The sequence below is a fragment of the Eschrichtius robustus genome, chromosome 3, assembly GCF_028021215.1.
Source record: "Eschrichtius robustus isolate mEscRob2 chromosome 3, mEscRob2.pri, whole genome shotgun sequence".
In the NCBI taxonomy this organism is placed as follows: Eukaryota; Metazoa; Chordata; class Mammalia; order Artiodactyla; family Eschrichtiidae; genus Eschrichtius; species Eschrichtius robustus.
In genome coordinates, this window is record NC_090826.1 from 45,926,384 (window position 1) to 45,950,283 (window position 23,900).

General features: G+C 50.8%; 1 protein-coding gene across 3 annotated transcripts in view; it reads right to left on the reverse strand.

Annotated features, from left to right (window-relative positions):
* SSBP3 (single stranded DNA binding protein 3) overlaps positions 1-23,900 on the reverse strand; it is a 166,632-nt gene that overhangs the window by 93,956 nt on the left and 48,776 nt on the right. Inside the window, exon 1 of one of the 3 annotated variants that reach the window (XM_068539957.1) lies at positions 10,210-10,286. The exons of the other annotated variants lie outside the window; for them this stretch is intronic. The gene's annotated coding sequence lies outside the window, so the exon portion shown is untranslated. Of the gene's footprint in view, positions 1-10,209; positions 10,287-23,900 lie in introns of those variants that run through there. 3 annotated transcript variants of the gene reach the window in all.

The window sequence follows — 23,900 nt, forward strand, 5'->3', positions numbered from 1 at the left end:
CTACAACCCAAATGTCCTGAGCAACGCAGACCTCGGTCCGGGTCCCTTCAGCACCCACCCCCCACATGCCCCGCTAGCTGGGGCTCACTCTGCTTCTTCAATAAAGCAGTTGTCCTTTAAGCACATTTATATGCAAAAGACTTCCATATACCAAATATAGTTCTGTATGCCAGCGTTTATTTTTAAACATGAAGAAGAGTCGCCCATAATAAAGCTCATGATGAATGTTATGATCCTCAAAATGGTTTTCAGGGAAGAGGAAGAGCAACTAGAGGGACTGAGAGGGAGAATGGGGGCTTTTACCCCAGGGTCTCCCCTTTCTGTTCCACAGCCACCTCGACCTCATATCCAGGCAGATCCCATGCAGGAAGATGCCTCCCACCCTCCCATCCTCTCTCCCTGCACCCTGACAGCAACACACTGGGGACCCAGCAGGGGAACAATGAGCACAGGCAAGGTCCTCAATGCCAAAGGGACGGTCCTCAGAAATCTAACCCACTGACCCAGAATAGGGCAGGCGGCCCTGCATGAGCCCGGTGTCTGGCCAAGCTCTGTTCATGTGCTGCAGTCAGGACCTCTGAGTCACCAGTGAGGCCCACCTGAGATAGTAAATCAAGGTGATGAAAAGCATCAGACTGGGGTCAGGATACCTGGGCTGGGCTGGGCTCCGGTTCTGGCTTGGCAGCTGATCTTCTGTGTGACCTTGGCCAAGTCACTGGCCCTCTCTGGGCCTCCATTTCCTCATCTACATAATGGCAGGAGCTAGAGTAGAGAGACCCCTCCAGGTTCCTTCCAGGCCTAAACTTTCATGACTACCTGTCAAACCACAAGCTCCCCTGGCAGCTCTCCCCCAGGCACAAGGCTGCATTGGCCACTGAGGTTTCTAAGTTCCTCAGCCAGCCTAACAATGTCTTGACATCCACACTCACATCTTGAAAAACCCTGGGGTTCCTCTAATTCCTTCTGGGACAAAAATCACCAGCGGGGCTGCCAGGGTATCTTGCTAAAAGCCACACACAATGACAACAGGATATAAACCCCACGACCGATTCACCTTCCAGCAGCATCTCCCTCACCTGTGGCCCAAAGCCCTTCCAAATCTGAACTGAGCTTAGAAGGCGCCATTACCCCAACCATGGAAGTGAAGTGCTGGCCAAAGGCACCACCACAAGAATGGGGCTCCCCTCACACCAGGCCCACCTTCCTCAGTTCTACTGCCACAGTAGCCGGTGCATGCCCATCTCAGAGGGCAGGGGCTGGAGCATGCATTTTTCCTCTTTGGCTCCTCTGGCTGGTGGGTTGGGAAGTGAAAAGGGTCCCCTGATAGATTAAGTAGCTAGAAGCCAGTGCCTGTTTCACAGGTCCAACAGAAAGTTCCAAAAAATATTTTGGAAACTCTCTGTACACCTTTAAACTGGGGAAACAAATGTATCTCCTGGACTTTTGGGACAAAGGGACTTTGAGGCCCAAACAAAATTCTGCTCATGGAAGAGAGATGGACACACCACACCATCAAAGGCAGGAGCGGGGGAGGTGGGGGGGGGGGGGTTTGAACACACCTGTGACCCTGAGGATGAATGATAGACTTTTTTTTTTAAAGGCTGTTCAAGGCAGACACATTAGGAAACCTGCATATTTATCTCTCTGACATTTTAAAATATGCTGCAAAAAGCTGAATCTTAAATCAAGATTCATTTTTCAAGGCATGTTGTACCAGGGACAAATCCACTTCCTTTCTCCCTTCAAGGAGCGAGGATTACTGTATATGACTGAGTCTGGACCTCCTGCACAATCAATATTGAGTTATGTTTTGGAGGTGGCAGGCTGGCCGGCCAGGCTGGGGCTTGCAATCACACGTGGCCCATTGTCAAGGGCCTCTGCCTCCCCCGGGGGGCCCTGAGGCTCAGCCCAGGCCCCATGCTACAGGGGAGCTGAACAAAGTCTCAAGGAAACCATAGGCTCTGTGAGGGTTCACCAGAAATGGACATTTTCCAGACCCAATTCAGGGAACCAGCTCCCCACCAATTGTTCCGAGGCACCATCCCAAGCAGGGAGCCCCCAGCTTCTTAGAACCTGGATGCCACGGCAGCAAATGCTGTACACAAAACAGCTGCACCTCTCCCTGAGACCTGGGGGAAGGCCCTCCTCACCTCACAGTTCCCGTCAGGCTGCTAGGGCTGGGGTGGGCAAGGGAGAGGAACCCTGGATTGCTTTTCAGGTGGATTTTGGTCAAACGTTCCATAAGCTGCGGGGAGAACCTTCGACATTCACTAAAGGGCTGTGCATCCCAAACAATCCGGGTTTACCTGCTGCCCTGACACAATGATGCATGGAATGGCTTGTTATGAAAGTATCCTGGCTTAGGAATCATTTGGCCCCTAATACCCCGACCCCCGACCCAGAGCCTTGAGCAGAAGGAGGAAAGAGACCTGCATTATTCTCCCCTTAGGCAGTGCCCAAAGCAGAGAGGGCAGGACTGAAAATGCATAAGAAAGTGCTCTCAAGGGCTCTCATCAGACCTGAGCCAGAGGGAGACCTGGGCCAAACTCCACTGTCACCAGAAAAAAAGCAAAAATTGATAAATGTAACTGCTGCCACCACGGAGGGAGGCTACCCCAGGGGGCACTAGTGCCAGGGGAAAGAGGATTAGAGGGTGACCATGAGGGACTGTTACCAACCCCACTTTACCTTACACCCCCCCCACCTTAACCTGCAGTTCAGAGACGAGTTAATAACACGCCCCAGGCATCATCCACCCAGCCTCGCTCACCTCCACCTGCCTACTCCAAGGCCCATTCCTGTTTTATTCACCCTTGTGGTTACCACAGTCTTCCTGGCATTGAGTCTAAGATGTTACTATAAATCAGCCTCCCAGCAGTCCCTTGGGGCAAAAGGGAGCAAGGACAAACCCTAGTCCATGGGGGAGTGAGGGGGGTGTCCTCTCTCTCCACCGTCATCTCACTTGCCTCCCCTGGCCATCCTCCACCAGATTGGACAGAGGTACTCAGAGCCCCCTGCCTATCACCCTCGAGGTGAGGACACAGGCTCTACCTGCTGATGCAGCCCAATCTCAATACAACCCACAGCTCCAACCTTGTGCCGTCAAAACATTCCTTCCCTGAGCCCAAATCTGAGGGACACAACGGGCCCAGAAATCCCCAGGACAGGCAGGCTCCCATCCACGCCAACACCAGGCAGCGAAGAGATACCATTAAGAGATGGTCAACAAGGGGCACCTTGAACCATGCCATCTCTCTAGAGCACCCAACTCTGGGTGGGGGCCGCCACACTATAGTGGGGACGGGGTCTTGGGAGGCCTGTTAAGGCAGAGCCTAGGAATAATGCGGAAACAGCTCATTACAGTCATGAAGGCAGTGCTAAATGGTTTATTAAACCTCTCAAAGAAAAATACATCCATCAGTGCAAGTGCCCTTGCACCGCACAACACACATCAAGCCCTTGAAAATTTCCTCATTCTAAGTAGAAATAAAGGTTTATACATGTATACACACGTAAGCATATGTCCCGATATAATGACCTCCATATGTAAAGTCATCTACACAGAAAGAAACACAGGTATATGGAGAGACAAAGGCGTATTATGTGGGTAAGGGCATGTTATATTCTAGAAGTGTGTGCATGCACGCACACATACTTAAACCAGATGCCAAATCATTTCCAGATGCTGCAGTCTAGGATATCCTTTGTTAAGGAAGAGGAGAAAAAAACTTGCCCTTCATGGCCAGATACTTGGGTTCAGGTTACATGAAACAGGATTAATTCAGAAAATAGTACAACTTCACAGCCAAGGCAAAAACCAAAGAATGAAAACCATGTAAACAGCCAACACAATTGCAAGACTGAACACAGTGACGAAAGGCCAAAGGCTTCTGGTTTTACGCTGACACCCCTCCCTGCACCTCACACCTGTGATCTAATGTGGAGTAGAGATCTCTTGGGCCTAATAACAGGGCTTGAGTTCCTCTCACGACAAAATCCAGCGGCATTCAATCCAGGTGAAAGGCTGCAGGATTTGACACCTGCCTGTGCCCGGCTGGCCCAGGCCATGCCAATCAGCTGGCCAACCCTCCTCCGGCAACCTCTCTACTCTGAGTGGTCACCACCAAGGACAAACAGTGTCCATGCCCACAGCATGCATGCAGAGAAAGAAGTAGCAAAGAAGGGACAAAGAATGGCGGGGTCCCTTGCCCCGATCACCCACCAGCACCCAAAGCCAAGGCAACAGCCTCCAGTGAAGCCAGAATTCTAAACGCATGCATGCCCTGTGCCTCCCAACACAGGCCTTATCCCGCTAGTCTATGTCACCTGCCCTTCCCAAGAGCCTCCAAACGCAGGTCCATGTGGGTCACACTCACTTTCATGAAAATCACTAGTCAAAGACCTGCAGGACTGGAAGGCCACTGGAGGTTATCTAGTCCAAATCATCTTAACTCCCAGATGAGAAACCAGGGTTCAGAAAGGTTAAGCAACTTGCCTAAGGTCACACAGCTCACAAGTAGAAGAGCTGGGATTGGATCCCAAAGCTGCCTGGCTAAGGCTACGCTCCCTCCACTTGGCTAAATTCCTATAAGCCAGCTGCTGCTACCAGTCCTAGGAGGCAAAGGAAGTGACAACTGGGATAATCAGACACTGGCAGTCAAAGAAGGCAATGGAAGCAGTGGGGGAAAGGAAACCTGTGTGGCAGTCACAGTCACTGCACCAGCCCTGCAGGAGAAGCACCAGCAGAAATGAGATGCCAGGAAACCAAAAGTGGAGGAGGGGGCTGCAGAGTAGGGAGGACACAGTATTTGGGGGCAGGAGACCTGGGTCCTAGCTCTGGCTCTGTCACTGATGACCTGAGATGCCTTGGCCAGGTCAAGCTGCAAATCTGGGCCTTGTTTCCTCATCAGTAAAATCAGAGGTCTGGACCAAATGATCCCTGTTTCAAGTCACCAGGACCTGATTATAGCTTCAGCCATACTCGCTGGTTATGTGGCTTCCAATAAGTCACTCCGCTTCTCCGTGCCTCCATTCCCTGATCTGACAAGGAGGTGCCAGGCTCCCAGGCCTCCTTGGGAAGTGCTCTGAGGAGACCATGTAAGCCGAAGGGGTGCTCCCAACTTCCCTGGAATCAGGACAAACCAGAGCCAGTGCCCCCAGCTCCCCTGGCATCAGGAGGGACTAGGGCCAGCTGACTGGCTTCCCTGCCTGCAGCCAAAGCTGCAGCTGGACCAGGAGCCCAAGTGCGAGTCAAAAGCATCAGAGAGCCCGGCTAAGTGCCCACAGGGGACCAGAGGGGACAAATAAAGTGTGTCACTGCTGGCACACAGGTCAGGAGGCGAGCAAACGCATGCACACACCTCCTCCCACGCAGCATTGTTCCCGGTGCCTCCGTCAGCAATTCTGCTGGGCTTGACAGCCGGGGCTTCCTAATAGGGCAGGCTGGACCTGGCAGACACCCGGTCACTTCCCCTCCAGCGGTCCACAGGGACACACCACTGCCTGGGGTGGGGGACGTGCCAGGAAAGCTGGGCTTGTCCTCAACAAAAGGCTGGGAGCCAGCCAGCTACATGGGTGGGCCCTGGTGGGGTGTCTCTCGTCCCCCACACAGGTGGTCTTCTCCACCCTCTCGCCTCTGCAGGAGCCCCAACGGATGAGGAGTCACCGGCAGCAGGGAGCTCACTGCCTCCCCTCAAAGGGCCTACTCCACAGGCACCTGGTGTCCAGATTTAGGAGAGCTGACCCTCTCGCATTTACACACTCACCCGCAGGCCCTGGTCTGCCCTGGATCCAAACACAGCAGCCAGCATCCTACAGACAGTCTGCCGCAAAGAACAAAGAGGACAGTCGGCTCTCTCCCCACCCCAGCCAGTCTCCCCAAGGCTGCATGGTCTAAAAATTAAGAACACTTATCCATGCTACTTGGCTCTGATTCCCAGCTCAGCCACTTAGAAGCTATATCATCTTGGGCAACTCACTTAACTTCTCTGTGTTTCAGTTTCCTCCTCTGTAAAACAGAAATAATAATGGAGTTGAGGTATATATATATATGCACATACACACACACACACACACACATACATCCATCAACTGTTTAGAATTGTGCCTGGCACACAGCAAGGACCATACAAAAGTCAGACGTTATTAAAACTGCCTTCAAGCTAAATGCCATCATTTCCTTCAGCGTTTCTTCATTCAGAGTCTCCACCATCTACTGACCCTCTACTTCACTCAAAATAGCACAGGCTCTGGGTTCCAGCTGATTCTGCCACTTTTTTGCAGTGTAACACTGGGCACAGTGTAACTTCTTTTTTCCTCTTCCGAAAAAAGAAGATCCTCTGACTTACCTCAAAGGATGGATTTAAAGATGGAATGATAATGCGTGTAAAGCACCTAGCTATTATTATGAATTATTAACAACATCATCCTTCTCCTTATGGACACAATCCTCATTCAGCGAGTCTGCGTCACTTTCTTTCAGTGATGGCCAACTGCTGGCACACAGAACTGACTGACTGGTACGTTCGAGGGTCACTTTCTTGCTCGCCATTCAAATGAAGCTTCCTCATCCTGTGCCTGTGAAGTTGGGTTTGTTTTTTTTTTTTAACCCACCTATGGGACTTTACATTTATGCCTATTGAATTTCATCCTGTTGTTTCCAAGCTAGAATGGGAGCGGGAGGATTCACTAATCAGCTCTGACTCAACCAGCACAGAGGCACTGTCCCTGGAAGAGCTGAAAATCCCGAGAAATGACAGGGCCCAAAGAAGTCAGACTCTCAGAATTAAGAAGGTGACAGCCACAGCTGGGAAGGTCTTGGCCAGCTCTGCCCTCTGTTTGTCCAACACCCCAACACCCGGATACATGAGACAGCTCTTATTACCAGGGTTCTATCAAGGAAGTGGGGGGAGGAGGGGTAACCATGCTTTCAAAAATAAAGCCACATGTGCAAACTGCTGTCATAAACACGGCCCCCTTGCAAGGCATCTCCTGCATTCCTCCCCACACAGTAATGTGTTTCATTTCTTCAACATAAACACAATCAGATTTATTGCATTCCAGCAATATTTCCAGGATGGGGACTGAGAAAGCTGCGTTTCTTAGGAATAAAAGGCACTCACGCATACGTGGGCAAAGCAAAAGGAGAGAAAGGGCAAAAACCACCTTCCAGACTCTGGGGCCAGGCAACTGTGCACCATGCGAGAACATTTATGCAATCAGCCCGCAAAGGCTGCAGGAAACAGAGGCCAATTTAAGGGTGGGGTTCAAGGTCATGTGTCAGGCCAGCCTTAAAACTTGCCCACCACAGACTACAGAGCTTCACACCGCTTAAAGTCCATCTCCCCGATCCCAGACGCATCAATTCACAAACCCTTCCTGGGACCTTGAGAGGGCCGACAAGGCGTGAGCCTCATCTCTGCCTGTCCCCAGGAGCCAAGTATGCACGTAAGATCCAGGAAGACAAGCACTCTGTCCCCTGGAATGTGGCGGAAAAGCAGTTGGGGGCGGGGTTCTCTCTCAAACTTTCAGCTCTTACTACTTCTCCCAGGCTGGATGAGGCAGCACCCACAGAGGGATTCCTGGAGAATGCAGGCAGGAAAAGGAAGCAGTTGGGGGAAGGGCAGGAGAAATGAGTCTCACGAGAAGGGAGGAGTCAATGTGATGTCATGGGACAAGCATGGGCACTGGAGCCAGAGAGACTACTCAAATTCCAGCTTTACCACTTCCTGTGTGGTTTTGCACAAATTACTTAACCTCTCTGAGCTTCAGCTACCACATCTTTCTGCACATCTGTAGAAAGAAGGCAATGACACTCCAGGTCCCAGCCAGGTACTTCTGCACCTTTGGTGAGCACTAGCTTTTTAAACCTCTCACCATCCATTCAGAGGGACTATAATACGGCAGGCCATCTACTTCCCTTCTTACCTACCAGTCTCAACATCAGGCAACGCAAACACGAGTTTAAACAGATACTGACTGACATGCCCCCCCTACTTTGGGGGACCCACTCAAACCCCTTCTGAAACCTCAGAGACTCTAGCTCCTCACCTCCCACCCTCCTCCCCTCTGCTCTCACTAAGGAAAAGGGACTGGACTCAATTGCTGTGCAAGCTCAGTGGGCACCGCCCAGCTCCCAAGTACCTGAAGGAGAGAGCAGCACTGGCCAGGCCCTCCCAGGCCCAGGAAGACAGTGGGCACCTGACAGACGCCCCCACCTCTGCAGAGCAGCCCGGTTCAGCAGCTTTTCAAAGTCAACAAAGTACGGTTTTCAAATCCTAAAAGGCTTCTCAAGCCCCTTCTAATCTGCCTGCCATTTTGTTTCGTCTGCTCAGCTCAAGCCAAGGGGAACTTGACATTTGGAATACTAACTGCAAATAATCCCACGCCAAGGACAGGGCCTGGCACGCTGCAGTGTCAGCATGTGGCTCACAAGGATGGTGGGAACGCTCCAGACATTCCAGCTATTTGCAGAGGGTCCCAGAAGGCACATGTCGGGTCAGGCCCCTGTGGCCACCTGGGCGGGGACCACCCAGAACTGTCAGCTACCCCAGAGGCAGGGCTGTACCTAATTCACTGGCTTCCTCAACACCCCGCCCTGGGCGTGGCAGAGGAGAGATGCTATGCAGGAACCTATGTTAGATGAATGAATGCATACGTACAGAGTGGAAGTGGAGAGAGCACTGAACCAGGACATATTCTGCAAACTCCAGGTGTGAGCCCTGCTCTGAAGCAGCCTCAGGTGAGCACTCTGCTTCTTGGTACTTCCACTTTGCGACAGACCCCACAGCTGGTCTAAACAGTGAGATCCACCAACCACCCTCCTCCCCCAGGGCCACAAACCCCAATCAGCAGGATACGCAGGTAGGACCCGATGCCCGTCCCTGGCATGCACACTCAAGGCCTTGTGCGCCAGCCAGGCCAGGGCCCAGGGTTTGTGGACCTGGGTGTCTTGACCCCTGCTGTGCAATAACCCACTCTGGCCTGCCCTTTTAAGAGGAAGAGAGGCAGGAAGTGCCAAGAGGCCAGAGGAGGCAGAGCCTTCAAGGGCAGGCTTTGCGGGGCTGAGGCTGACCTCCCATCTCTGACCTCTGAAGCAACAAGGGCTTAGGTGACATACAGTGCTTTTCAAAGGCAGCGAGCCCTTTGGGCATAAAAATAAAATTCCAGGACCTCAACTGAATAAGATACAATGACTATAACCATAATGTCACATATGTATACCCTCGGCCCTCCACAGGCACAGGTTCCTCATCCACGCGATACGCAGGTTGGCTGAATCTGCGGAAATGGAACCTGTGGATACGGAGGGCCAACTGTACTAGGCCCTTTTATGTAAGGGACTTGAGCATCCATGAATTTTGGCATCCACCAAATCCATGGGATCCTGGAACCAACCCCCGCAGGTACTGAGGAACCGACTGTACAAATGAAGCTCAACAGCAAATAAACCCATGTACACACGTGAAACCCAACGCATTAGGTCAACTCCTGCAACTCATCACCTCCTCCAGGAAGCTGTCTCTGACCATCCGTGCGATCTGGGCGCCCCTCTTCTGTGTTCCCACCGGCCCTGTTCCCCCTACTATGATAGCACTGGATCCGCAGGACCTCCAACAGAACCTGGCACATATGCTCGGCTTGCATAAGCTAAAGCAAACGTTTATCTTCCATTTCCCCAACCAGACTATAAACCCTTGAGGGGGACTTCCCTGGTAGCACAGTGGTAGGGAATCCGCCTGCCAATGAAGGGGACACGGGTTCGAGCCCTGGCCCGGGAAGACCCCACATGCCGCGGAGCAACTAAGCCCGTGTGCCACAAATACTGAGCCTGCGCTCTAGAGCCCATGAGCCACAACTACTGAGCCCGCGTGCTGCAACTACTGAAGCCTGCACGCCTAGAGCCTGTGCTCCGCAACAAGAGAGGCCACAGCGATAAGAAGCCCACGCACCAAAACGAAGAGTAGCCCCCGCTCGCCGCAACTAGAGAAAGCCCGCGCACAGCAAAAGACCCAACACAGCCAAAAAAAAAAAAATCAATCAATAAATAAAAATAAATAAAATTTTTTAAAAAATAAAATAAAACCCTTGAGGGATAATACTTTATTTGACTTCACTTTGCAAGTACCTGAAAAAGATCTAGCATGTACCTCAAACTGGAAAACCATCTGTTGAATCAATAAGGGAGGGGATAAGCCTATGGTCTCTTACCTATGCTGCCCCCTCCGCTCCAGGAAGGAGTCTGAAGAGCCCTGGAAAATCTAAACCTAAGACGACAACTCCAAACTACCCAGGGTGACGGCACAGCCTTTAGAGAAATATATGTACCCAAGGGGCATGAGCTTGAGTTTCCATACAGACCCAGGCAGCCAAGGGAGTTCTCGCTTCCCGGCTGAGGCTAAACAGGGACCCAACCACAAACATCCAGTAATACTGAACATGACGTGAATGGTGTAAAAATAGCTCCTGTATCTTGTGCCCCCACCCTTCTACCCAGCAACACAAAGGGCAGAACAAAGTGACACCCCTAACAAGCCTCAGCTTGTTCCAGCACAGACAGCCCCAGCCTCCTACATCTGGACCAGCTGCTGGGAGCCAACTGGGGATTCCAAATTACATTTTAATTACCATAATTTTTCACAGGTACCTGAAACCAGACCGTGACAACCGTGCTAGAAATCCCCAAGTACGACACGTGAGGTTGGTGTTACAAGTCAGTGTTCTACACACATACCTTTTCTCCCGTGCCCTTCATTTCATGGGGCACTTTACAGTTTGCAGAATGATTTCAGGGCCCTTCTCTCACCCAGAGGCTCTGGATTAAGACAACATGGTTTAATTCCAGCCTCTGAAGTACAGTGCCCTCTACAGAGACCTTGGATTAAAGGGGGGTGTGCAGATTGGGGTTGGGGAGTGCTCTCTCATCCCACAGGGTTACTAGGAATATTAAAGACCAAATAGAAAGCATAATGAAGATTTTTAAAGAGAAAGCATCTATTTAGAGTACTTCATGCTGGGCAGATAGTGGATGTTTAGCCGACAGACGTTCTCAGTGAGGACGTGTCTATACAGCTAGCGGTTAGGAGAGTGAGCTCTGGAATTAATCTGCTTACATTTGAATCCAGGCTCTGCAACATTTTAGCTGTGGGATCTTAAGCAAGTTAATTCACCTTTCTGGGTCTTAGTTTCACCAACTGGAAAATAAGGACAATAGTAGTAATTACACAGGCACGTTGAGTCCAGTGAAATAAAAACAAGTGAAGTTCTAGCAGGGTGCCCAGCCCCAGCACATAGTAAACACACACAAAAAAGTATTTACTGGGGGAGAGGGGAATTGCAAGTGTCTTAAAAAAAGCGAAAGGCACAATGTACGGTTCAGCTTTTAGCTCCCCACTCAGGCACACATCGTAAGTGAATTCTAGAAGAAAGGGTGGTGAGGGGAGCAGGACTCTGTGTCTCCCCTGCTCTAGTTCTGTCTGAAAGCTCACATCTTTCTCCCCCGACCCTGAGGATAAGTGCCTTCAAGGAAGGGACTGTGTCATGTTGCTTGTTGGTAAGCCCTCGGGTCCCTGACATGTGACTGGCATAAAACTTCTGCTCGGTCAATATTTACAAAATTAATTGAACAAATTAATTTATCTCTCTTGCCTCTGTGCATTCCTGATATCAAAAAGAAGCAGGCTACACAAAGAAAATCCTCGAAAGGTGGCTTGTCTCTTCGGCTGCGGTAGTATTTGCCAAGGGAGTAGACCTCCCCGGGTGGCCCGTGTGCCAGAGGGCCCGCCCGACCATGTGGCTGTTTGCTGCCACAGAGAAGCAGAGCGCTTCCTCAGAAAGGCCCCAGGGGCGCTGCTCTCAGAGGCGATGAGTGGCATCAAGCCCACCCATGTCCCCAAATTGTGGGAAGCCCCACACCCGCCGAGAGTCAATGGGGAAAGGGGACAAACGGAAAAGTGGCTCCCACTGAAACCCCATAAGAAAGCCTACAAGCAGTGAGGAGCAAGGACACGTTTTATTTTTAGCCACAAATGATGGAAAGTTACTCCCGGAATGGTGCAAATTCTGCTTTATCACCCTCAGAACCTTCCCAGGATCCCCAGTGGCTTCCCAGGGAAATGGCGACTGGTAGGAGGAGAGAGGAATTTCTGAGGCTTCCTCAGCAGAGGAGAGGGAGGACACAGAAAAAGGAGATGAGCCAGGTGGAGGAGGAGAGGGGGTTCTCCGGGAACCATCGTTCCCCTGAGCCCAGATGCCTGGAAGCAACGGAGGCTCCTACAAGTGGTCACAACTCCCCTGGCTAGTAGGAGGCAGGGGGTCCCCACCAGAGCCAATCCAAGACCCAAGGCTGTCTCCAACCCCCGCTCACTGGGAGGCACCGCGCTATGGAATCAGAAAGACTTGAGCTCCAATGCTGCCTCTGCTGTGTTCTGAAGCAGGTACCAAAGTTCACCGAGCCTCCATTTCCTCTTCCACGAACTGGTGTCACCACGCGGGGCAGTAAAACGATGCCTGCCCAGTAGGTAGCTGGTGCTTGATTAATCACCTTTTAACAATTAAACCGGGGCCCAAGTAAAAGCCTTCACAGGCTCTGCTGTGTGATCCTAGCCAAGTGGTTTCTGTTCTCTGACCCCACGTCTTCCCACCCACCAAGAGAACGGGCAACCTTTGAGGGGCACCAGCTCGGGGACCCTGCACCCTAACTACTGCTCTGTTGGCAGAAGTCTCCTCCTTTCAAGGGTTGGGGGCTCCACTCTGAAACCATATCCTGACCTGAAAGTGGGCCCACACCTCTGGAAACATTAGAAAATTGCAGCGAATTTTGATTACAATGTTTATTCCTTCTACCCTCACCCAAACCGTATCTATGGGCCAAATGGAATAGACCCTGACCCGCCATCCACCCATTCCGTGAGGATTTACTGCTCCTTTTCAGTACCAAGCTGGACAGTGAATACTTAGCAAACAGGACAGACCAGTCCCTGCTTTCCTCAAGCTTCATTACTAAATGCTGTAAAATGTAAGTTAATTCTTTTATTATGCTTGTGGTAAGAGCTACAATGGGGAAGTACTGGGAGACTCGGGGGTATATAACAGGAGGCCTGACCCACCAGGGTCAAGAGGTGCCCTTTAGGCTGAGATCTGTAAGATGAGTGCAGGTGCTAACCTGCAGCCCAGGGAGAAAGGCAAGAGATGGACACCCCTTCCAGGCAGCAGGCAGAGAGAACAGCACGTGCAAAGGCACTTCTGAGAAACCAAGAGAAGGCCAGTGTGGCTTGAGGGCCAAAACAGAGACCAAACTGCCCAGATCGGGGGCTGGCAAGGCAGGCTTTCAAACATGGATTGCCTCCACGCTCCAGCCTGCCCCACCCCCAAAGGGTTTCCTGGAACCTCTGGACTTTGGGAAATTTCCTCTGCACAGATGTCACCAGGAGAGATGCAGATGGTCCAGGGCACAGCAAAGCAGGGCAGTCCCGAGCTCCAGAATCCAGGCATGGCATCCCGGCCTGGAACTGGCACGGACATGGAGAAGGACCCTCTTCAAACACCCTTTTCCTGTCCCCATTCCCAATTGTTTTGCTTCTTGTCTTACTTTTATTTATTTTTAAACTGGGGCCTGCTTACGGTCAGGTTAATGCATTTTTAAAAAGAAAGCTTGAATGTGCTGCGGCCCTCCCTCAGAGGAGAGGGTGGATCAATAGCCCTCTTAGTGTTTTTTTCCTCTACCACCAGCAGGCCGGAGGGGTGGGGCGGGGGGCAGGCCTGGAGTACGCCCCGCCAGGTGGACCTGAGAGCAAGGCTTACCCCCTCCCTCTCCTCACTGCCTCCCTCTCCCAGGGAGCATCTCCCACCCAGCCCTGCACCACCCAGAGCCGGAGAACCCAGGAAACAGGAGGAGAGCCTCGGCTAACAGAGAGCACTGGACAGAACCTAAAGATTTCAGCTCAATCTCAGCTTGGTCTCTTAGCAGCTTCAAAATCTTGGACAAGAGCCTTAACCCCCCGTACCTCAATTTGCTTAAGGAACAAGTGGGGATCTGTCTAAAAAAGGAGTGAAGTAATGGGAAAAGGGATCTGCGAGGCTGCTGGCCAAGGCACCCAAGGACGCCCCACCCCTTCTCTCGGGCTCCCGGCCCCTCAACCAGGTAGACGGCACCCTCCCTGGAGGAACAGATCCACTGGCTGTCACAGATCCTTCCTGCCCACCTCTCCCCCCCCGCCCCGCCCCGGGTGAGCTGGCAGGCTTTGAGCTCCGTCAAGTGAAAGCCCTCCTCAACGCTGACAGATGGGGAGTCCTAAAATACAGCGTATGGATCATGTTTCGTGACTGGCAAAACATGCCAGCCGGGACACTCTGAGAACCCGGCCGGTTTTCAGGAACAGGATTTTACACATTTCCCAGGATTGGCGGATCTACGCTCGCCTCCGCCCGCCCCACAAACCCTGGAGCCCGGATCCTGCATCGGGAGGATACTTAGGACAGGTGGGGGCCGTGGGGGAGGGGGAGCCCCACTACCACCAGGTTGGCTGTGCCCTAACCCTCTGCCGCTTTTAATATCGTTGATACCCTTTACTGAGCATCTACTACGTACCTTGATGTGAATCAGGCGTTCGGCACTCGTTCTAAAGCCACACAGCCGGGGTTCCAGCCCTGACTCTCACTTTATGACCCTAGGCACATGGCTTTACCTATCTGAGCCTCCGTTTTCTCATCTCTGAAATGGGGTTGGTAAGACTTCCCTCACTGGGTCACGGTGAGCACTGGGGAAAGAACCGAATGTGAGCAGCTAGAACCACCACAGTCCTTGTCACAACCACATAACTGTCGGGTAACTATTGTTGCCACTGTCCTACAGAAGGCGAAACGGACACCGAGAGGCCATGTCAGCCAGCGGCGGGCGGGGTGGAGGGTGGCATGTCTGCCTCTGAAGGGCCTCAGAGATGGGTTTCAAAGGGTCTGCAAACCCCTGGGCTTATTATGCACAGTTGTTTGTACATGTGAACGTGCAGTACCGGAAGGCACCAGAGTTTATCAGTCTCACAGGGCTCCGTGGGCCCGTAAAGGTTAAAAACCATAGCTCCATACAAGCTTGTCTGCTCGACACATGAGGTCCACCTGGCAGTCCTAGACTCTAGGATTTGGAGCAAGGATTACACCCCATTTCCCTCCCCCCAAGGGAAAGAAAGTAGTTCTTGGCAACATCAGTTACAAGAGCTCCCAACCAGAGAAAAGAGTCGGGAGAACCACAGGCAGTGAGGTGTGTGGGCAAGCCCCCTGGAAGGGAAGCCACATGCTACACAGGTTTTAGAATCTCAAGATCCACCATCTAGAGTCTCAAGAGGTACCTCTGGTTAGGTGATAGGCTGAATCAGCCAAGTGGACAGATATTACCTCCTGAGGGCAGGGACATGTTTAGGAAATAAGCCACATCAACAGGATATAAATCAGGGCTTTAACAACATTAATCTTTGGAGAGTAGAAGTGCCAGAATTTTATGTTTACTATCTAATTCCCTTCACAATGAACATACATCCATGAACTTTTTTGTAAAGAAGACATGAAACTAATCTACTTACAAAGCTACCTAGGTAAAGCACACAATCAGGCTTGGCCTAATAAATACTTATGCTTCTGCCCAAAGCAGGTTCCTAAAGGCCCCCTCTGGGAATGGGAAAGGTATCATTCTGGGGGGCGAGTGGGGAGACTAAAGCATATTCCAGATACTTCCTTGGGTCCTCTGTGGTGTGGTCATTCAGGGACACATAAAGAGTTCTGCCTCTCTGTAATGATGGCTAGAAGGGATGGCAGATCTAGTTGACCTCACATATTCTGAGAGGTGATGGTCTGGTAAAGAGGTGACAGAATTGGGGGAAATGTCTAATTAATTTTTCTCTCTTTTTTTTGGTTGGGGGAGGGCAGGTCAAGGAGGGGAGGGATGGAGAACAGAACACGTACCCCTACCACCTGAGCCCTCCACAGCAGACAGAGCTCTGAACCGTGCACAACTGTAAATTTCTTTTGGTGCATGTGGTTTTCAGTCCCAGCGTCTTGAGGATACATATAATCCAGACTTCCTATTTACATTACATTGGTTTTCACCAACACAATAGCTACAAATGCTTTCTGCTCCACTCTTGTTGCCTCTGTGGAAATCCTTCTCAGACCAGGGAGACTGTAAAGTCATGGGAAGAATTTTCAGACTCAGTGTCAGATCCTTCTGCCTGAATGGGAAACTTCTGTGAGGGAAGACAAGGCACTGGCCTGAGCCATCAGATGCTGACCCACGTGTATCCACAGCAAAAACACAGGAGCCACTATAAAAAAACTTCCTTATTGACCCTGCCCAGTATTCGCCATTCCAATAAAACCATTCCTAGCTCCCAAGGCTGCCTGAACAGCCGACGCCAAGAAGCACACTTCAAAGACCTTCTAAGTCCCACCCTCACTGGCAGGGAAGAAACGAAAGCACAGAAAGAGGCCTCCAGATCCACGGGTTCATGGCCACCTTCCCCATCTCCTTCTGCCAGAGGGCAGGGAGAGTTAAGTCCTGGCTTGATCGAGCTGGCCTCAAAATTAATAGGGCCGGAAGGAAAAGCTTGTCGGTGTTTCTAAGGTCATCCCCCGAGGCACTTGCATGAACATTTCCTTTAAGCTTTCTTTTAAAAACCCTGGTTTCCACAGAAGTAGCCTCTCACCATAAGGGCCAGGAGGCATCTCATCTCTGTGCAAGGCCAAGCCCGGAACCTGGCACATAGTGGATTCCTTACATAAATTTACTGGACTGGCTGAAATTACAGAGTCGATTAGGATCTTTAAGGCCCCTTAAAATAGGAATTTGAATACCTCCTCTGGATACAGGCACTGTCGCCTTGTATTGTGGGTTGAATTGTGTCCACCTAAAAGATATGTTCAAGTCCTAACCCCCAGTACCTATGAACGTGACCTTATTTGGAAATACAGATCATCCTCGACTTACAATGGGGTTACGAGAATATCATTAAGTAGAAATGCACTTAACACCCCAAACCTACTGAACATCAGAGCTTAGCCTCGCCTACCTTAAACGTGCTCAGAACACCTACTTCAGCCTACAGTTGGGCAAAATCACCTCACACACAGCCTATTTTATAATGAAGTGTTGAAAAGCTAATTCATGTAACATACTGAATACTGTACTGAGAGTGAAAAAGAGAGTGGTGGTCCAGAAATGGAACGGCGGTCAGCGTTATCTTGCTCACCCTTGTGGTTGCTGGGCTGACTGGGAGCTGCGTCCACTGCCGCTGCCCCAGCATCACAAGAGAAGATCTACCTCCCATCACTAGCCTGGGAAAAGATCAAAATTCAAAATCTGAAGTACGGTTTTTTACTGAATTCATATCGCTTTGCCACCGTTGTAAAGTCAAAAAATTGTAAGTCGAACCATCAACTACTATGTTCTAAGTCTGTAGATCCTTTGCAGATGTAATCAAGTTAGGACGAGGTTGTACTGGGTTAGGGTGGGCCCTAATCCAATGACTGGTGGTGTCTTTATAAAATAAGGGAAATTTAGGCACAGAGACACAGGGAGAACGCCATGGGATGACAGAGGCAGAGATCGGAGAGATGCAAGCCAAGGAACACGAAGGAGTGCCAGCAACACCAGAAAATAAGAGAAAGGCACAGAACAGACTGTCCCCCAGGGACTTGAGAGGGAACGTGGCCCTGCCGACACCTTGATTCTGGACTTCTAGCCTCCAGAACTGCAAGAGGATAAATTTCTGCTGTTTAAAGCCACCCCATTTGTGACAGTCTGTTACCGCAGCCTAGGAAACTTATACACCCTGAATTATTTTCAACCCGCCAACCTCCAGCTACGCCCTTACCCACCCCTCTCCTCCTTCTCTGCACTGCTCCCAGTTCAGGGTAATGTGAGCCACCTTGACAACTGTGCAACCACCCTTGACTTTCCACCAACATCATCTGGGACAGGTCAGAGTCCCCATTCCCAGGCTGGATCACAGTGACACAAGGTGACCTTTACTTGGTGGTGGACTCTGCCCCTTGCCCTGTCAACTGAGAACAGCCAAGGAGTGTCTGAGGCAATGCACAAGGTGTTAGGAAATATAGAGAAGATGTGGGGAGGGGGTGGAAGGTAGGTGGAAATTAGCAGAGTCAGCAGAAAGGGAGAGAGAAAAGGAGAAAGTTCAGAACAGAGCCTGAAGGTCAAGGGCACAGACAAGAGGCGAAGGAGGTAGCCCATCTCCCCTGCTCCCCATGGCCAGCCACATGCCTCCCCCACTCGCCTGACGCCTGTTGGAACTTTCTACTCCAACAGCCTGCCAAGCAGGTTAACACCCGGAGAGCAGTCTACCCACACAGCTGTTGCACTCTGAGCTTCCCCAAAGAGAAAGCCAACCCGCTTCCGTCCAGAAGCTGGGCTTTATTTGTTTTGTATTTTCAATACCTGGAACTTGAGGGGGCCAAGTCAACATCAGGTGGCCAAAGAGTTGGCTGGGCAGATGAATGGGGCCCAAGGTTCCACACGTTGCCTCACCTGTGCCCGCTTAAGGAGAAGAGTCACCTGGGGTCCTGGGGCATCGGGGCAGGCGCATCCCAGTCTCAATCCCCTACCACACTCACAGCTCACATGGCAGTACCAATGTGCCTCAAGTGGAGAGGGCAGGAGACTGACAGCAGTCGCCGGGGAAGCAAGTGGCCTCTAAATCTCACCTCCACTTCTATAAAACCACCAGAAACAAAGCATCCTCCAGCAGTGGCAGTGGCAGTGATGAATGATAATACAGATCTAGTTGGTTAGAGACCACACCAAGACCTTGTACCACAATCTTCCTGGGCTCTGGCACTCACACTCAAAGCCAGTCCACAAAATAAAGCCAGCCTCACAGGACAGGTGCAGCACTGGAAAGGCAGCCTGACAACTTGTTGAGAACTTGGGCTGGGCTAGAAACCCAGCTCCACTATCTGCAAACCGCATGCCATTCAGCTGGCCAACAAGGATTTATCGAGCACCTGCTATGTGCTCTCTGAGGCCTCATCTGCAAAAATGGGGTGACAATACCTGCCTTAAAAGAGCTCATCTGAGGATGGAACATGATGGCAAACCTAAGATGCCCCGCACAAAGTGGGGTATAAAAAAAGAGCCACTATGAAGGAGAGATTAGAATTATTACAGTCCTATCTTCCAAATCAGCTCGAGACCCAAGGTCCACAACAGATTTCTGTACCATCCACTAGAACGTCAGCCCCACGAGGACAGACAGGGATGTCAACTGTGCTGTTCCCCACCGTGCTCACAGCGCCTACAACGGTGCCTGCCACATGGTAGGCACTCAGATGTTTGTTATACGAATGAAAAAACTGCTGGCTATCCAAGGCAGAAGCATCAGAACTGCCATGACACATTGAACATCCTGGCGATGAAAGGACAGAATATGAGGTTGTAAACAAGCAGTCCTGCCCCCCAGCCAGGAACAAAAGGCCCTGGTGCCCAGTGGTTCCCTCCCAGTGAAGCCAAATTAGAAAGGGAGCCCAGCACTGCACTGCCTCTGAAGAAGCATGCCGGCTCCTCTTGGAGAAACCAGGTAAAGGTTAGTGCTGCCTTCATTGTATTCATAAAATGAGGGCCAGAAAAACATATCAAAATCTAGAGATGGCTCCGCTTCAGTCAGGATTCATGACAACGTCATCCACTTTAACCTCCCTCTCCTTTACCCATCTCCATTTCAGGTTCAAACGTATCTGGTGAGTGTCCTGGAACACATAACACAAAATGGTGCCATCTGGAACCCCCTGGTACATCACCCACCCAGGGGCCCTTCCGCCGTGGCTGCTGGCTGTCACTCCAACTCTAGATCTGCCCCAGATTAAACCTTACCAAACCCCATCCCTGGGTAATTCACCGGAAAGGCCTTTACCATATCCATCCCTGCTGGCTGTGCCCCACATGCCACTCCCAACCTGGGGCCATTAAGACCCACTCAGATGTATGACTCAGGGGGCATCCATGTGAAAAAGGCTTTATGACAGAGGGACAGTGTACAGGCTGATCCACTGCCTTCCTCGAGCGTGTGACTGGAGGACCAGATGCTTTAGCCTCTCTGAGCTCCAGTTCTGCCATTCCTAAAAATGGGCATATATATTATAGCAACAGTACCTCCCAAAGGGTTGGTGTAGGGGACTCCAGGTAAGAACATGAGAATGGCCCCTAAACGATTCTTTTTTAAAAGTGCGGAACAAACGCTGTTCCTAGGGACTCTAGTCTTCTCTTTCTCACCCGTGGAAGAATGGACAGAAGTACCAGCTAGAAAGCCATGCCAAGCAAAAGGCAGCCCTGCAAAGCAGTAGTAGTCCCATTTTTCTCAAGTGATTAACAGGTCCAAGAAAGGCTGGGATGCGATTTACGAGGGCCACAGCCAAGAGAGATTTATAGGCGTATGGCCTTCCATGGTTTTCGGAGACTGTGCACAACCCTCCTTTGGCTGAGGATCTCAGCAGCAAGTAATTTTCTAATTGATTCATTAGCACTCCAATCAACTACTGCTTTAGACACAAAGGGCCCTGCTTGGGTCTGAATGCCTGAGCCAGGGACGCTGAGCTGAAAGGAACACTCCGGCTCCCCAGTGAGCTCAGCCCAGGGGCACGGAGACAGCCCCACACAGAGACCCTCTAAAAACCACGCCAACACCAAAAATGACTCAGAGACTGGAAACAGAAACAGAGCCTACACAGCTTCTTAAATGTTACTTTTCGCAATGAGAATTTTCTGACTGGAACATGATTATGCAAAAATGCTAAGTGAAAGAGGAGGAAAAGAGCCTGAAAGGAAATACTCCCCCAAAAAGTTAGCACAAAGTTAGTCTTGGTGGTGGAAAGACAGGTAACTTTTTCTTCCTTCTCCTTTTCAAAATGAGCATGTACGGGACACATAATTTCTTCAGTTTTCTCAGGTGTAAAACCACAGCAATTATGCCCGATTCCCAGGGTTACTGTCAGGATGAAATTAGACCATGCATGAAACAACCAGAACCCAAGAGCTGTGGGCGCCGGACAGAGCACCAGACTTCCCCACCAGCTCTGCGACTCACGAGCCCACCTGCCTCTCTCCGGCCAAGAATCAAAGTTATGCTCAGGGAGGTTACAAATTACTCCTGTCACTTGTGAACTGTTGAAGCTACAAATGCTAAAATTCACAGATCTCAAGAGCAATGCTGTAATAATTTAAATATAAATTAAGCTTTAAAACCAGTCTTCCTTCATCGTTCCATACTCCTTTGGCATGTGAGATATTCATGTAAGACAGGGTTCCTCAACGGACCAGGGCATTAGGAAGGAATCTCCAGCAGATACCCTAAGGGAATGATCAGAAACTGTGCTGGACCCTCGTGAGATTCGGGACCTGCTTGCTGCCCGTACACTCAGCTGTAGAGAAGTCCTCAAACAAAACGTGGCATTTTGGAAGGACTCCTGACTCAACCCAGCCTGGATAAGCACTGCTCCTCTACCCAGCCCGCCACCCACTCACCCATCCACCCAATCTATCTATCCACCCACCCATCCATGCAAACATCAAGTTTATTCTCCATAAGGAACTCCGGGTGAGCCAAGCAGTGGGAACTCCCAGCAAACTAACAGTCTTCCTTATTATGAAGGACAAAACACATCAAGTAGCCTCAGTCTGCACAGCCTTGGGCTAGACAGGGCTCAAGGTACATAAAAGGACCAAAGGCCTAGAGACGCGACTTTGCTCATCAAAGCCCAAAGCTTCAGAACTAGCACAGGACACCTTAGGAAGCCTGAAGGGAACTGGTTCAAGCCCTAGTTCCCCTAGCAAGGAATTAACTTGTTACCCTAGGAAGTGACATCCTCCAGAAAAGCCAAATGGGTCCAAATTTCTCGGCTGGTAAGTAAGGTGGCTTCTTCAAGTGACACAGTGAAAAGAAGTCAAACTTCCACAAAACATCCCTAGGGAACCTTTGTCAGAAACTGTCCCACCAGGTCTCCCCCACTTCCTCTGAGGCTCCATATCTTCTCCAAACCCTTTCCTCCCTTCCCCTCACCTCCCACTCTCTAGAGTAGAAAGTCACCCATGTCGTGTCTTACTATGGCAACGTTAACACAACAAGGCAAACATAAAATGTGGGTGGCTACCATCTGATAAGTCTCATCTCGCTAGGATCCGTAGCAGGAAGCAGCTGCATTTCACTCCTCTTTTTCACCATCCAAGCATCTACCATGATCAGCATTGTACTCACTACTATTATTACTGTTAACAGAAATGTGCGGACAGTGTAACTGCTCTGAATTTCAATAAGGGGGTAAATTCTTTGTCAATTTTTCCTACTCTAAAACGGAGGATGGGGACTTCCCTGGTGGTGCAGTGGTTAAGAATCCGCCTGGGACTTCCCTGGTGGTGCAGTGGTTAAGAATCCTCCTGCCAATACAGGAGACACAGGTTCGATCCCTGGTCTGGGAAGATCCCACATGCCGCGGAGCAACTAAGCCCGTGCGCCACAACTACTGAGCCTGCGCTCTAGAGCCCGCGAGCCACAACTACTGAAGCCCGCGCGCCTAGAGCCCATGCTCTCCAACAAGAGAAGCCACTGCAATGAGAAGCCCGCGCACCGCAACAAAGAGGAGTCCCTGCTCGCCACAACTAGAGAAAGCCCACACGCAGCAACGAAGACCCAACACAGCCAAAAATAAATTAATTAATTTTAGAAAATAAATAAATAAAATAAAAAAATGAAACAGAGGATGACTAATGGTAGAAGAACCTCAACAATGCCCATGAGGCTCAACCAGGACCCCCCACAGCAGAGCACAAAACCCACCCACCCCCACAAAACATAAGCAGACTCTGAGGGGCACTCTCTGAATGGCAAACCCTAGAACTGCAGGAGAAACTTGAGATTTGGGTGAGAGTGAGGAGCTGACCCTCAGGAGCCCCAGGTTTTGCTGGCGGCCCTGCAGGTAATGCATCCCCACGTGGTCGACCATCCCATGTGGCCCTTGGTTTCCTCATCTGTAAGGAATCCACTAAGGTTCCCCCCACACACCCCGCAATGGGGAAGGCAGTTCTCCGAGGGCCTCGACCAACTTTGGAGTGGAATACACAGTTTGTTTTATTTATTTTGCATCTAATGAGACCTCGGCCCTCTAATTAGAACAGGGCAGATCCATTCCTTCCATAGAAATCAGGCCCATTGTGAGAGGAAGAACTCTGGGCCAAAATCTAAGCCAAAATGGGAAAGATGCAGGTCACCTTTACTTTTACATCCTAAAGGTCCCAGAAATCTTCAGCTCAAGCCACCCCTCCCCCCACCCCACTCCACCCCGTGACTTTTACACACACACACACACACACACACACACACACACACACACGCAGAGCTAGCCCAATCCCAGAGGCTTCAACCTTGAAGACCTCTCCTTTTAGCTGTTCTGAGATGCTTCCACTTGTAAAGGCCCTGTGTACTTGCTACACTCGCCGCCACCACCACCCCAAGCCAAGAAGATCTCTCCCCATAGGAAAACTAGAGTTTGGAGGATCCAAGTGAACTACATGCAGAGTCGGAACCCAATTCCAGCCACCTTCTCCCAGGCCCCGTGGAAGTCAACAAAAATGGGCAGGGTCCCGACGCTGCCCCCAAGGTATGGGCTGACCCCCATTCTCCCCTATGCTGCAGCTCAAAGACAAAGGAGATGGCACTCAACAAACCCTTATTGAAATGTATTGAATTAGATGAAATTACAGATAAAAACTAGACAAAGCCCTAAAGCCACATTCTACACTGAGAAGCCAGTCTGAGATACAGCAGAGGAGAGAGACTTGGCCAAGATGCTTTTTCCATCCACGGAAATGGACCGAGGCACCCAAGGGGCCGAGGATGATGAGGTTAATTCCT